A 13,930-nucleotide genomic window follows, 5' to 3' on the forward strand; every position below is an offset into this window, starting at 1 on the left:
AACGAAAAGGTACTCGCAGCCTGAATGGCAGGGATAACAGAAAACAATGATACGTAAGAACCTGACCAGAAGGTGCATGTGGTTCTCCTGGGTATTGGCTCGGTGCCTGGAGAATTTTCTGGGCTCACCTGTTGCAACAGTTCAGCCTTCTCCTCGTCCAGCTGAGCAACGCGCTCTTCAAGGTGGGATCTTGACTTCAAGTGCTCCTCCCACGTGCTGTGCAAGTCCTTGGATGTCAGAGCCAGCATGTTCTGCTTCTGCGTCTGTGAAAGCAACAGTGGCAGAAGAAAAAGTAAGGTGGCCGGAAAAGACAAGAGCGCAGGAGAATGCAGTAACTTACACAGAAACAGGCCTAAGCTCTCCTCCACCCATCCAAGACCTATGGCCAAGGTTGGTGTGGAGTGTAAAACACACCTTAGGAACCATAACCAAGAACAGCAGCTGGAGCTGGTGGGAAGAAGGAATACTCTAGAAGCGACAGGATGAGGTTACAACTTTGGGGGATAAGATGACATGCACACACACACAGAATCACCCTACAGCTTTCCTGCAAAGCTCCTCTGGTTCCCTCTATACTTCAGTTTTCGTAAGAACACTGCAAAAGGTGGTGCAAAAGGACAACATTCGCTCCTGCTTTCAACAGCTACGCTCAGATTTATTCATATAGTTACAGACATTAACTACCTTAGTTTTCACCTTTTTTTCCAACTCCTTTTGCAAGCGCAGCTTGTCTCTCTCCAGGTCACTGTGGTAGCGTGTAGTAACTTCAAGTGAAGCTTCTGGCATAGATTGCTTTTTAAGTGCAGCAGCAAGCTCCTGCTGCAGTTGTCCAAACATGCCCTAACGAAACAGTTAAATTAGCATGAAGAAAGTTCTAAGAACATGAAATACGCCTTTAACTTATTTTGTTATACGGTTAGACCTGTCTAGATTGAACCCAAAAGTATGAAATTTTGCCTGCCACCAGCAGGCATCTGCACAGATGATGACCTCTCATCATCTTTCTCAGCTGAGCACCTTTGACTATCAGCAGCTGTTCATGAGGATTCCTGTTTCCTAACACATAAAAAAGGCTCAGGTATTGTTCTTCCTTGAACAATACACAGGAACACACTGCAATCGGGTATTTTTTTCTAACAAAACCCAAAGAAATCTGTTGTGATCTAAGAGCCACAGTTTGACTGCAAATATTACTCCGGTGACTGAAGGCAGGACTTTGTGTTAGATTGTTCTTTCTTCTGTTTCTTCACTATACAAATACAATTAAATGAATACAAATATCTGAAAGCTCCTTTGAGATACACTTTAAGGGTATGTTGAATCACATCCTCTTGTAGTCTTCTTACTCAGCTCGTTTTAGAAATACTGATAGATTAGGTTTACAAAAATCTGGATAGCTCATAATATATATATAGCTATATACATATACACACACACACTCTCTCACATGATCTTCAAAAGGAACCCATTATTTTGGTAGTAAGAATACAAAGCAAGTCACAGTTTACAATGATTGACAGTACTGCTGGAGTGTGGCTACACATCATAAAAGAGAAAGCTTAAGGTCACCGTCTGACATGAACTTTGAGGAACAGGCAGGCCCCTCAGAACCCTCAAAACACATACAGAAATCAACAGCTGGACATTACTAATACTCTTCAATCTTGATAGCAGCTTACAGAGAACCTCTTTTTTCCCCTCTATAGAAGCTTCATATAAATCTAGCCCCAACCACTTCACTTCTCTGTATCTTCATTTCTCAGCCCTCGTGTATTGGATGGTTCCTCCTTTTATACCACTCTCATTCAGGTCATCTGTGCAATACTTACATCAAAACCATCAAATACTTTAGACTATTCTATAGGGCATAACATGGACTAAGGAAAATAGATGGAAAAAAGTTCTAGAGAAGAATCACCTTTCTTGATCAAAGCTTAGACTTGGATACCTTTTTTCTGTTCTCTGCTTAGATCTGAGGACTAATATCCCCGTTGCCAAAACTTTCCGCAATTCCGAGGGAAACATAACAAACCAGAACAAATGAGTATTCTTTGGTCCCATGCATGTAACTTACACCGGATACATTGGAGGAACAAACTAATTTCAAGAACGGACAAACTTTAAATTGTTCTTTCTACGCATATACTTTACCTGTCTTTCTACTACGTCAGTCTCGTATTTAAAGACTTGTTCCCTTAAATCAGTACGCTTGGCATTTAAATCCTTGTTTCGCTCTTCTATTAGATAAACTTGCTTTTCTGTATCAGCTCTAAGTTTGTTGAAAATGTCATTAAAACGCTCCTGCCCATAATCCGCTATTTTTTCTTTCATGATCCTCTTGTTCTGCATCTCTTCCCATTGCTGATGGAGTAAAAAGGTTTTCACTCTGGAGCTGGGCCAATCGCTCCTGCAGGGACTCCTGTTTTATTACAAGTTTGCTTACTGGATCTTTCTCAAGTTGTCGAGCATGATCACATTCCTTTGCCCAACACTGGCCTTGACTTAATTCTTTTTTGTCATTTCTAAAAGCAAAGCTTTTTCTCTGAGCATTTGCTTCAACTGGTGAAGCTCATTTTCTAGCCTATTAGCTTTGCTTTTAGCTTTACACAGCTGCAGAGACAAGCTCTTGTTGGTTTCTTGCACGTCAGAGAGGTCACGATGGAGCTCGACTTGCAAGCAAAGGCATTCATCACGTTCTCTGGGAAATCTTCGTTCAGCATTGCTTTTTGATGACAAATGAAGTTTAAGTTCTTGAACTGCAGCGTTCAGGGAGGAACGCAATGACTCAATTTCTGTCTCTAGTCTGTCTTTGCTTTTGTTTGTCTGCTCAAGTTTGGAAGTCAGCACTGCAGATTCTCTCTTTACTAAGTCCAGCTCCGCGTTGAACTGAAAAAACATTTGTCTTAATGCTTCCTTGTGCAGTTTAAGTTCCTTTTTGAGAGCTTCATTTTTTTCTTTCAAGGTCTCATTTTCCTTTAAATATTTTCCTTGTTCCTCCTGGTGCCTAAGTCTTACTTGAGTGAGTTCTAGCCTTAGCATAGCAATCTCATCTTGTAGTAACTGATTCTTGTACAACAGATCCTGTTCTCTATCAGTGCGGGATTCCTGAATGACAGGGAAAATGAATAAAGAGCCAATTGGGAAATGAATCTACAAAAAACCTGCAGCAATAAACTGCATTTTAACATTTCTAGTACCGAAGCATGACTTCGAAGATGAAGTTTCAGGCAATAAGCTACTCTGTGAACCCATGCACATGTACAACGTACGTACCCAACGGAAGTGCAACATAGCCTTAAAACCTAAATGAACATCCCAAATATACAGTTACGTTTTTTCCCCCCCTTAAACCAGCAACCAAAGCTTTTAAAATGACAGCGCTTTCTTGTATGTGCATGCCTTTATAATACTGCCTCTAAGGTTGAATTAGTTGTGCTACAGATCTGGTAAAAACAAGGCCAGAAAGGGTATTTTCCTTCTCAAATGTCTTCTGAACACTTATCCTTTTGTATTACTGAAAGTTAGCTATAAGACTCAATCACCCCCGGAATGCAATAGTCCTGTATATTTCCTCTTTATTGTATGTATAACTTTTTCCCACTTAAACACATTCACCCTACATTTATTGGGCAGCACAGCCAAGAACAAAAAGGCTTCAAGGCACTGCACATTCTTTAGGAAATTCAGTAAACTCTTTTCAAGATCTTTTTTAATACAGTGTTTATGATTGCTTTTTCTCCTCCAGTTACTCTAACTCTTACAGAGAGTTGAATTCATTGCTGAGAGTCGATCATAAAATTTTAGTTATGTGGAGGTGGCAAAGAAAGGCATACTTGAAGTAAGTTCAATAAGGGAATAACTAATTAAAAAATAAAAGCAATGGAAACACAAACACTGTCAAACAACTTTCTTCCTGGTCAACCTTGCCATAGGTAGCTAGGTGTTTCACTGCTAGAAAGCCTAAAAAGCGATGACAAAATGTCTATGAAATGGAAAATAACAGATAGGTTAAGAAACGGTGTAAATAGTGTCTTCTATTAGCTTCCGACTTGCACAAGTAATTCAGGTACATACAGGAGTGATGCTGCTTTCCAGAACTTTTAGACATAAGAGAAAACAAGAAAGGTATTTACCCAGATAAGTTACACTGGTAAACAGTAAATAAACATCAAGAAACAGAAAAAGTTATGTAAGATTTATTATGACTTTAAAACAAACATGGTGAAATGTAATTTATTAGAAAAAAAATCTGCTTACCTCTGATTTTTTTCCGATAGATCTTCTTGTCTCTTCTTCTAGTTCCTTTTGTCTCCCAAGGTGGTTGTTCAAAATTCCTTCTTGAAGGGCTCTGGCCCTCTTTTCCTGAGAGCGCTGTCTCTGTGTTTCATCACGTTCCTCTTCAACCTGCAGTAATACAATAAAACTGCTTGCATCTTAAGAAAAAACAGAGCTAGCAATACATCTTCCCATTCTCCCTTGCATACTTGAAAACATTTTTGATTCCCCACCGTTATGATAATCCACCTATAAATAAATAAATTTAAATTTTCTTATGAAAATTTAAGAAGGCGAAATACAGGATGTTTTGTAGTAATTCAAAAAAAGGTCAGGCTTTGCCTGAAATACAAATGAAACCTAAATTTTGAAAAAGGAAAAAGGGAATAATAAACTGCAAAGCAAAAAAAAAAAAAAACAACCACCCAATTGTGAACCAACTGTACTCTACTGTTCTCAAAATTTGACAACTGTTATCCAACGCCTCTTCCGTGAACAAAGCGCCTCCTTCTCTAGGCATACTGGAATACAATTGAAAAGAAGCAGAAAATAAGACAAAGAGTTTAATTCATTATTTAATAGACCTGTTTCAAGAGCCTTCTCAGTGTTCTTAACTCCATTTCTAAATTCCTAGACTGTAACTCAAGTTTCTGTTTCTCCTCCATCTCTTTACAACATTGATCTTCTTTCCTTCGGAGGTCTTCTCTCCTTTTCTCACACAGCACTTCTACTCTGAGCCTCTTTTCTTCTTCTTGTTTCAAAGAAGATCTGGGATTTAACGGAGTATTTGAGAAACAAAAGCACTGATATAAAAGTAGATATTCCACATGATGAACTTGCAGAGACAACTCAAACCATAAAAAATGTTAAACGTTTTCAGAGTTCATATTTTTACTGTACTTTTCAACTTTTTAAAGAATTCTAACTTCATGCCATTGTGCATGGTATCAGTTTACAAGATACAGAAAAAAAAACTTTGAGTGATTTATCAGTTATTTGTAAGTTTGTATAGGGAAACACACACCAGTGTGCACACTTCTATAATAAAATTAAAAAAATCCATCTTCATATTACAGCCATTTTGCTGAAAAAGGAGTTTGTTGTCTCATCAGATCAAAGCATCGTAAACTTTTACTATGGTTAGTATACATTTTCTTAGTATACTGAGCAGTGCCTACACATTACGGATTCAGTGACCAGAAGCAATACTGGTGAATCAGCACGCCACTTACCTATGGCAGACCCAACAATTTTTCAGCAAGCCTTCTGTAAGTCTAAAACAACTGCTGACCACAGGCAGAACAAGCAGCTTCTGTTTACTCCAGAAGGATGTCAGTGTTCAAAACCAGATTCAGAAATGCATGGGGTTTAAGCTGAATACGATTAAAAACAGTTTTAAACCCCAGTCGGATCTACCTCTGGGAGAAACTACAGCAATTTCATTTTGAAGCTGACTTACAAGGAAAGCCTTATGGAAGGTCAGCTTCTTTACCAACTGAAACAATCAGCAACAAGCACTGACATGGTAAAAAACGGTCCATGGTGTGCCCACGGTACCCAAACAAGCAAGCAGCTTTGTGTTTGATCATTATTTTGACTATTTTTTCCCATATACTCGCAACAGTGAACAAAAAAAAAAATTTAAAAAATCAAGTGTCAGCGTAAGGGAAGAACTGCCAATTGAAAGCCTGCTTTAGAAATTCTGCAAAACAAGAATCAACCACCACTAAAATTACTTGAAAGACTGACAAACGTTTGTATTTGAATGGCGTATATTGCAAGGAAAAAGCTTTACATATAACTTCTAGTGTAATTTCATAAAAAGTGTAACTTTCGAAAGTACAAATTAACGCTGCTTGGAGAATTCACTTAGAATGAAAATACTACTTCTTTATACTTGACAGATGCTTGAGGATTTTGAACACCTGCTGAAGTCAAACCCAGGCCAAGCTGGGACCGGCCTCGTCTTCCTCGTACTCCCCTCCCCCGCGCTGGGAGGCCCAACTCCCCCAGGCCCAGCTCCCGCAGCCTCCCCTCACAGGGCTGGTGCTCCTGCCCCCGCGCCAGCCCGGCATCTCCCTGCCGACCTCACACGGGCTGGGCAAGATCTCCTGGGCTGGGCGGCCAAAAACCGGACCCCGGGCTCGAGACACAGCTCAGCAAGCCCTGAGGAGGGGTGGGCACTCACTGCCCCCAGTGCCCTGGCACTGCTGCCCCCCAGACAGCCCAGGCCGCTGCGGGCCGCCCCAGCTGCCAGCTCACGGTGGCTCCTGCTGAGCTCGCTCTCTGCCTGGGCCGCCTGGCCCTGCTGGGCCAGCTCCCCAGCCACGCCATCCCACCGGGGATCACCACGAGGAGATCTCCCCTCCCAGGCCAGGGCTCTGCAGTTGTCCTTGCTCAACTGCCTACGGTGCCTGCTGGCCACCCCTGTCTGACGTGATGTCAACAGCGATGAGAAACCTCACACCTCCGGGTCTAGCTCAGGAGTGTGGGGAAAGGGGCAATCCCAAACTTGACCTTTCCAACAAACAAACAGGTAAGCAAACAAATGCTCTAAGCTCTGGTTTGACTTGCACTGGGTGGAGTTACCAGAAATCCTAGTATTATAGGCCAACTGAAGCCGCGAGGACAAAATGAAAAAAAAACCCAAACCCAACCATCTCTCAAATCTCTCTTATAAATCCGATTTCCCCATACACACTCTCTTGTCCTCTTCTCTTGCTAGAAAACAAAGTTAAAACATCATCCAGAACATTGTACATGGAGCTGATATCCGGCCATTTTTCCCCTCTCACATTATGTACTTCATAGCATAACTGGCCCACGGGATTCAAAAAACCCAAACCCAAAAGACTGGAAACTTCTCATCCTGTTGCCTGCACCATCAGTGTCTTTCGGAACAAAACCACTGACAAGATAATACATTATCAGACCACAATTTACATACCTAAGGCTTTGGATACCCCTTTTCCATTCCGCTTCTTGGTGAGCCAACACGGATTTCAAATCTTGAGTCTTCTCCGCTCTGAACTGTGACTCCTCCCTTTCATCTTCCAATTTCCTCACTTCTCTTGAGAGCGCTTTATTCCGATTTTTCTGACGTTCTATTCTCTGTTCATATTCAAGAAGCATGTTTTGCATTTTCAACAAAGTAGCAGAACCTGTTTTGAGACAGAAAAGACACAAAGCTGCACAAATACTGCCCAATGTATAAGCTGTTCAGTGCTTTGCTGTATTAGGTGCAGGTGGCAGGTTAGTGGGAAGGTCCCTGTGAGAAGAAGCCAGGGGTCGCCCCGTGCTGGCCATGGACGGTTTCAATGGACCCACCGCAGGGCACAGCTGAGCCTCTCAGCCGTGCTGGCAGCTCCTCAGGAAAAACAAATGTAGGAAAGGGCGAAACCACCACACGGGCAGAGAAGGGGAAAAGCATGTGAAAACCAGCCCCGCAAACGAACACCCAGGTCAGCGAAGGAGGAGGGAGAGGTGCTGCTCCAGGTGCCAGAGCAGAGATTCCCCTGCAGCCCCGGAGAGAACCATGCTGGAGCAGATACCCACAGCGCAGTGCTGCGGAGGACCCCGTGCCAGAGCAGGCGGATCCTTCCCGAAGGACCTGCGACCCATGGAGGGCCCAGGCTGGAGGAGATTTTCCCCGAAGGACTGCAGCCTGGGGGAGGACTCACACTGGAGCAGGGAAAAGGGACGAGGAAGGAGCAGCAGAGAAACTGCTACGTCCCGACTGCCGACCGCAGCCTCCCCGCGCTGCCTGGGGAGGTGGCAGGGAAGGAGCGCAGCAGAGCTTGAGCAGGGGGGGTGCCGACGTGTCCTTCTCAGGTTTGGGGTCTTTGTTTCTCACTATCCAAATGTATTTTAATCGGTGGAGTCTGTTTTGCCAGTGACAGTCCCTGGGAAGTGACAGCCCTGCCTTCACACTGACCCACCAGCTTTTTCGCCCCGTTTTGTCAAGGAGGGGCAGTGGCAGCACTGGGGGGGGAGTTTGGCCTTCGGCCAAGGTTAACACTTGCCTAATGAAATTTTAGCATAGTTTAAGAGCCCTAGTAAGTGATGCTTATGTTTATATAATGCCTTGTGCATATACGCAAGCATCTTATGACAGTTGAAATTTGTTATATATATGTACTTACTATTTTTAAGCAAAGCCATTATTTTGCTGTACTCTTTGTCATTAGCTGTTGAGGGGTGTGCTGGTTGTGGCTGGGATAGTGTTAATTTTCTTCGCAGTCGCTGGTACGGGGCCATGTTTTACAGTTGTGCCGCAAACAGGGTTGGTAGCACGGGGATGTGTTCGTTATGGCCCAGCAGTGCCCACACAGAGCCAAGGCCTTTTCTGCTCCTCACCCCACCCCACCAGCGAGCAGGCTGGGGGTACGCAAGGAGCCGGGCCGGGACACGGCTGGGACAGCTGACCCAAGGGATGTGCCATGCCACGCGGCATCATGCTCAGCATATAAAGCTGGGGGAGGATGAAGGAAGGGAGGGACATCCAGAGTGATGGCACTTTGTCTTCCCAAGTATTTGTTATGCGTGACGGAGCCCTGCTGTCCTGGAGATGGCTGAACACCCGCCTGCCCATGGGACGTGCTGGATGAATTCCTTGCTTTGCTTTGCTTGCGTGCGTGGCTTTTGCTATTAAACTGTTTTCATGCCGACCCATGAGTTTTCTCACTTTTCCCTTTCCGATGCTCTCCCCCACCCCACTGGGGTGGAACAAGTGAGTGGCTGTGTGGTGCTTAGGTGTTTAGGTGTGGCTGGGCTTAAACCACATCAAGGGGATATAAAGAAGAAAAAGCTCTTGCTGACTTTTGATGACCGCATTAGAAGGAGCTGAACTGTACTTTGCAAGAAGCTGCTTCTCCAGCTCTGACTAGACAGAGAACCAATGATAACGTAAGGCACATCGGCTGGTAATGCAGGCAACATCTCAGGTTAGGTGTCAGTTTCACAGCTTTTGAGGGGGATCTCTAGTCACAAAGAGATACTATAACAAAATATGAAATTAAAATACTTAGGAGTGCCTACAAAGAAATCATGATTTAAGGGGAACTTGTAACGGCTGAAGACAGAGACTTGAAAACATACCCGTATGAACCACGCTAAGCTCTTCCAACAGCAGCATAGTCTCCTTGTAGGCTGAAGCTTCTAACCGGACATCCTCTGAAGTTGGGTCAGATGAGTGAGTTAAACCAGGGCCATCAGTTACTTCCGTTGGTATGCTGACCTACAAAAAATACAGTACTTTCTGTAATTCCACTGTCTAGTATTACAGACCATTACAAATGCAGGAATGATTCATTCTCTCCTTCACAGCCCACAGATTTGTCTCAAATACAATAAAGCTGCGTACCAGCAGCAATTTGTACATCTGGTTGATCACTACATAAACACTGCTCCCATCGAAGTGATTAAAAGCTGATAGAGACTGTTTACCAAGAAACTAGTTTTACAGTACCTCGTTCCTTTCACTCCTGGTTGTTGCTGCAGGTCTAGAAAACAGAAATATATTTCAGTACTGAAATGCTTACTTTGCATTATGAATAATACCTACGTAGCTTTGAAAACTTAATTGCAGAACTGAATTAAACTAAAATCTGGCATAGTAACTTTGCTAGATATAGTTCAAGACTGAAGCAATTATTGTGTGCTATTAATGTCTACTGGAAGGCTAATTTTTCCGCAAGATATTAAGCAAACAGTTGAAATAACTGTTCCCTAAACTTCACGCAAAGTGACAGAAATCTTACAGCTACAGACATGGAGCTATACGGTTACGTGCATTCCCTGTTTAATACCAGGGGTTCAGCTCCCTTCAGTACTGAGAATCCTTCTCCTACAGGTCAAAGAACTGTAATTTTGGATTCTCTGGTGTCCTGGGTCTGGCTGGGATGCAGTTTATTTTCTTCACAGCAGCCCACACAGGGCTGTGCGTTAGATTTCTGACCAAAACAGTGTTGCTAACACACCAGATTTTTAGCTAGGGCTGAACGGTGTCAACAACTTCTCTTTCGCACTTTGCCACAACCCACACAAGTAAGTTCAGGGTGGGCAAGAAGTCAGGAGGGAACAGCTGCAAGAGAAAAGGTGGAGCGGGGAGCAGGGCAAAAAATCCCGAGACACCTGCAGTGAAAAAAACTGAGATACCTCACCCTTTTTAAACACATGAAATACTTCTATGCCTGTGCACACACTCATGTAATTAATCAGAATTTGTGCACGTGACCTCATTGTTGACTTGGCCAGCATGTTCAAAAGCACTCTAAACAAAAGTGAAGTGTTTGTCAACACAAAGCGCATCAGGTAGTCACAGGAAAGAACAAGAAAGAACAAGAAAGAACATCAGGTGGTCACACGAAAGAACAAGAATCTTCATAGGCGTCAGGTTTACAAAAAACCTAAACACACAACAAAAACCCAAACTAGCCTCTAGCTCTCAGGCCAATTTTTATCATTAAGTAAGTTTTATTTTCAGCATTCCTTATATGCATACCTTCCTTCATCCTCAGATGTTTCACTGGAAGTGCTCTCATCCGGTACTTGACCATGATTGCCACTGGAAGAGCTCATCTGCTGATGAGCCTTCTGCTTTGAAGGCTGTCTTTTACTTTTCTTTGCACCTTTGGCATTCAGGGCAATTTTACTGCATTACACAGAAAGAAGGAAAAAAAATCACCAAGTGAATAGGTTTATAAAAAATATTTCTGTGAAACAGACATACTTAAGATGATGTCCAGAAACAACAGAGACAAAAAATATCTATGATAAAATCACAGACTTGACTGTAAAGATCGTGGAATATGCCCAAGTATTTAAAACCCTTCCCCTAGGAGTGAGGGGGACACGTGGAATCTGAGCTAGATCCAGGTTAAGCTGGACTATATCCAATAGCCACGGTACAGAAAGCACCTAGAGCAGAGATTCCTTTGAAGGACAGACAGAAAAAGCTCCTGCTTAGGTCTGCATAAAAATACGTGTGCCTTCTTTAGACTTTTGAGATTGGTTTGGTAATATCATCTTTTCCCCTCTCCTGACAAAGGGCATATTAACTTAATGAAAAGGAAAACACCAACTGCACGGAGATCACTAAAATCACCTAGAAAAGGGAGGAGTAGCAAACCCCAAGTTCCTACTTTTCTTTTCTAGGTGGCCTTTTCCTACAAAAATAACTGCTTTTTCCAGTCTTCAGTTCTGGTTTTGAAGATGCATTTTACCTCAGTGTTGACATGGAAATCACAGGGATTTAGGTGGGGGTTTTCTTTTGGTTTCCCCTTTTCTTTTTTTAGAGCAGGCAATAAATTTGAACCTCCATCGTGCGCTTCATTTTGTCAAAAAAGAATTTTTCTTCATTTTTTGAGAAGCAGTGGACTACTCACTATGGCTTTCACCACTGAGGAAACTACTTCAACTACCACAGTATCAGAAAACCTAAGACACTTACATAGCACTACATATAAGAGCTAGAGATTATCTCCTTAGCTTACCCTTTCATTGGCACTTTAATCAATTTTGAGCTCTCCCCAGATGAAAAACTCCTTTTGTCTTTTTCTTCTATTGTGTTTTCACTCTCCATTTTCAAACAGTCATTCTTCCTTACAGTAATCTTTTGTTTCATTTGCCGATTAGTGATGTTATTTAATTTATCCACACACTCCTGTTTTGCCACCGCCTGCACTTTTGAACATCTTTGTTTGCTTTTTTCCTTCTTAACCTATAAAAACAAAGTTAAGCTTCATGTATTTCTAGAAGACAGAAACACCACATCCAAGATTGATTAATTCAGGGTTTACCCCTGAAATAATATAAAATGATTTTTTTTAATTCATAGAGAAGCATTTTCACAAAATTACACTACAAAGTGTATTATGCCATTGAAAGTACTTTGAATTCACTCATCATGCAAGACATAACAAAAATACAGCCCTTAGAAAGAAAACAATAGTGTCTCTTAAAACAGGAACAAGAAAAAAGTGAAAACATTACTGATGGACAAAGCGTTAGGAGGACTGCACAATGTTCGTTGTAACACCACCAGAAAAAAATCAAGTGGATCTGCGAACAAGGAGAGGAAAGAAAAAAAGATCCCAAACCCACAAACACAACTGGTTTCACAGGAAAGAGGAATTTTAGTGAAAGGCAACGAAGACACACCACGCAGATAGCACAGCACATGAATTAGTAGTCAAGACCCTGTCCAGAAGCTATTTTCATTCTTTGATTCAGAATCAGAACTGATGTAATTGTATGGATTTCTTTTTATGACAATGAAGAGATAACTACTTGCACTGGAACCAAGTGCCACCTATTGTTAAACTGGAACAATAATGCATTCCGTTTTCCAAAAATGGGGGAAAAGACAACTCTCCACTGCCCTCTTTATTCACCAGTCACCAATTTAATTAGAACAAACCCCAATTTGTAGGAAGCATTTCCCCTTCGTGACGAATAGCTAAAGTGAGCAGCACCGTTGATCCGGAGCGAGATTAAAGAGTAGCAGGTGAACCACCTCTTCTGGCAGCTGTACCTTCTCTTTCTCCAAAGCCAGGAATACTATTTGCAGCATTCCTACCTTACCCTTAAATCTTCCCGTATCTTGGTTTAGTTCTTCATCAAGATTCCTTTTCAGCATGACACATGATTGCTGAGCACTTGCAAAAAGACTTTCCATTTCTGTTTCTCCTATTTTGTTGTCGATAAAGCAGTCCCTGGGATCATCATCACTAAATCCAGAGTCTTTTCCAAGTTCCCTCTCTGTTACAAGAAGTGCATTTTCACCACGTGTAGGAACTGTCTTATTTTAGGAATAATATTAGAAATGTCATCCAAAAGACTTGTTTTAAAGCTGTATCTCGGGGAGTATTCAGGACCTCCCACTGCATTTCTACTACTTCCATTTTCATTCTCTTCCGTTTCCATAGGAGGCGCTTTTTTTCTCTCTCTCCTTTTGCTAGAGGCATCTTTGTATCACTGATATTGGTTGTGCAATCTTCTTCATCTGTACTCCAGGTATCTTCCATGTTTGCATTTCAGTTATCTTGATCAGAAAGGACACCAAGACTCGGATTACAGTTTCCATTTTGGGTACTTTTCCACCTAGCATAAGTTTAGTATCTCCAAATTCACCTTTACTTTCTAAGTTGTTACTTGATTCTGTTGCATGAGACAAAACAACATGAGAACTCTTCAGCTCAGCACTGAAGCCATCTTCTGACATTTCTTCCACAAGGGAAGGAGTTTTCCCAGTTTCATGAATTTCACCAGGCAGCTGCTTTAGCTCTGCTGTAACATTTTTACAATTTGTTTTCAATTTCCTTTTCTCATTTTCAACTCACATTCTTGCATATCTTTCTTCCGAAGGTTTTGGACTTAACTGCTTGTCAGCACTGTGCAATTCCTCATTTTCTGCTGTGAAATTTCTGATGTAAAATTTCTGCCTTATCAGTGTGATTTTCATGTGCTGGTTTTTTCTATCAAGTTGGTAGTTTCTAAAATATATTTATCCTTAAGTAAACAGGTACAGACAGAAAGATTATCAAGAAAAAATATTACAGTTAATCTATGCAATTTCTGTTGCAAACTCATCCTATAATAGAAATAAGGCATTTTGAAAGCCATTTTCACTACAAAAATCAAGGGACACTAAATG

At 41.9% G+C, this 13,930-nt stretch overlaps 1 pseudogene; it reads right to left on the reverse strand.

The window, feature by feature from the left end:
• Positions 1–13,930, reverse strand: part of LOC129734152 (ankyrin repeat domain-containing protein 26-like) — a 59,189-nt pseudogene that overhangs the window by 22,440 nt on the left and 22,819 nt on the right.

The sequence above is a fragment of the Falco cherrug genome, chromosome W (genome assembly GCF_023634085.1).
Source record: "Falco cherrug isolate bFalChe1 chromosome W, bFalChe1.pri, whole genome shotgun sequence".
In the NCBI taxonomy this organism is placed as follows: domain Eukaryota; kingdom Metazoa; phylum Chordata; class Aves; order Falconiformes; family Falconidae; genus Falco; species Falco cherrug.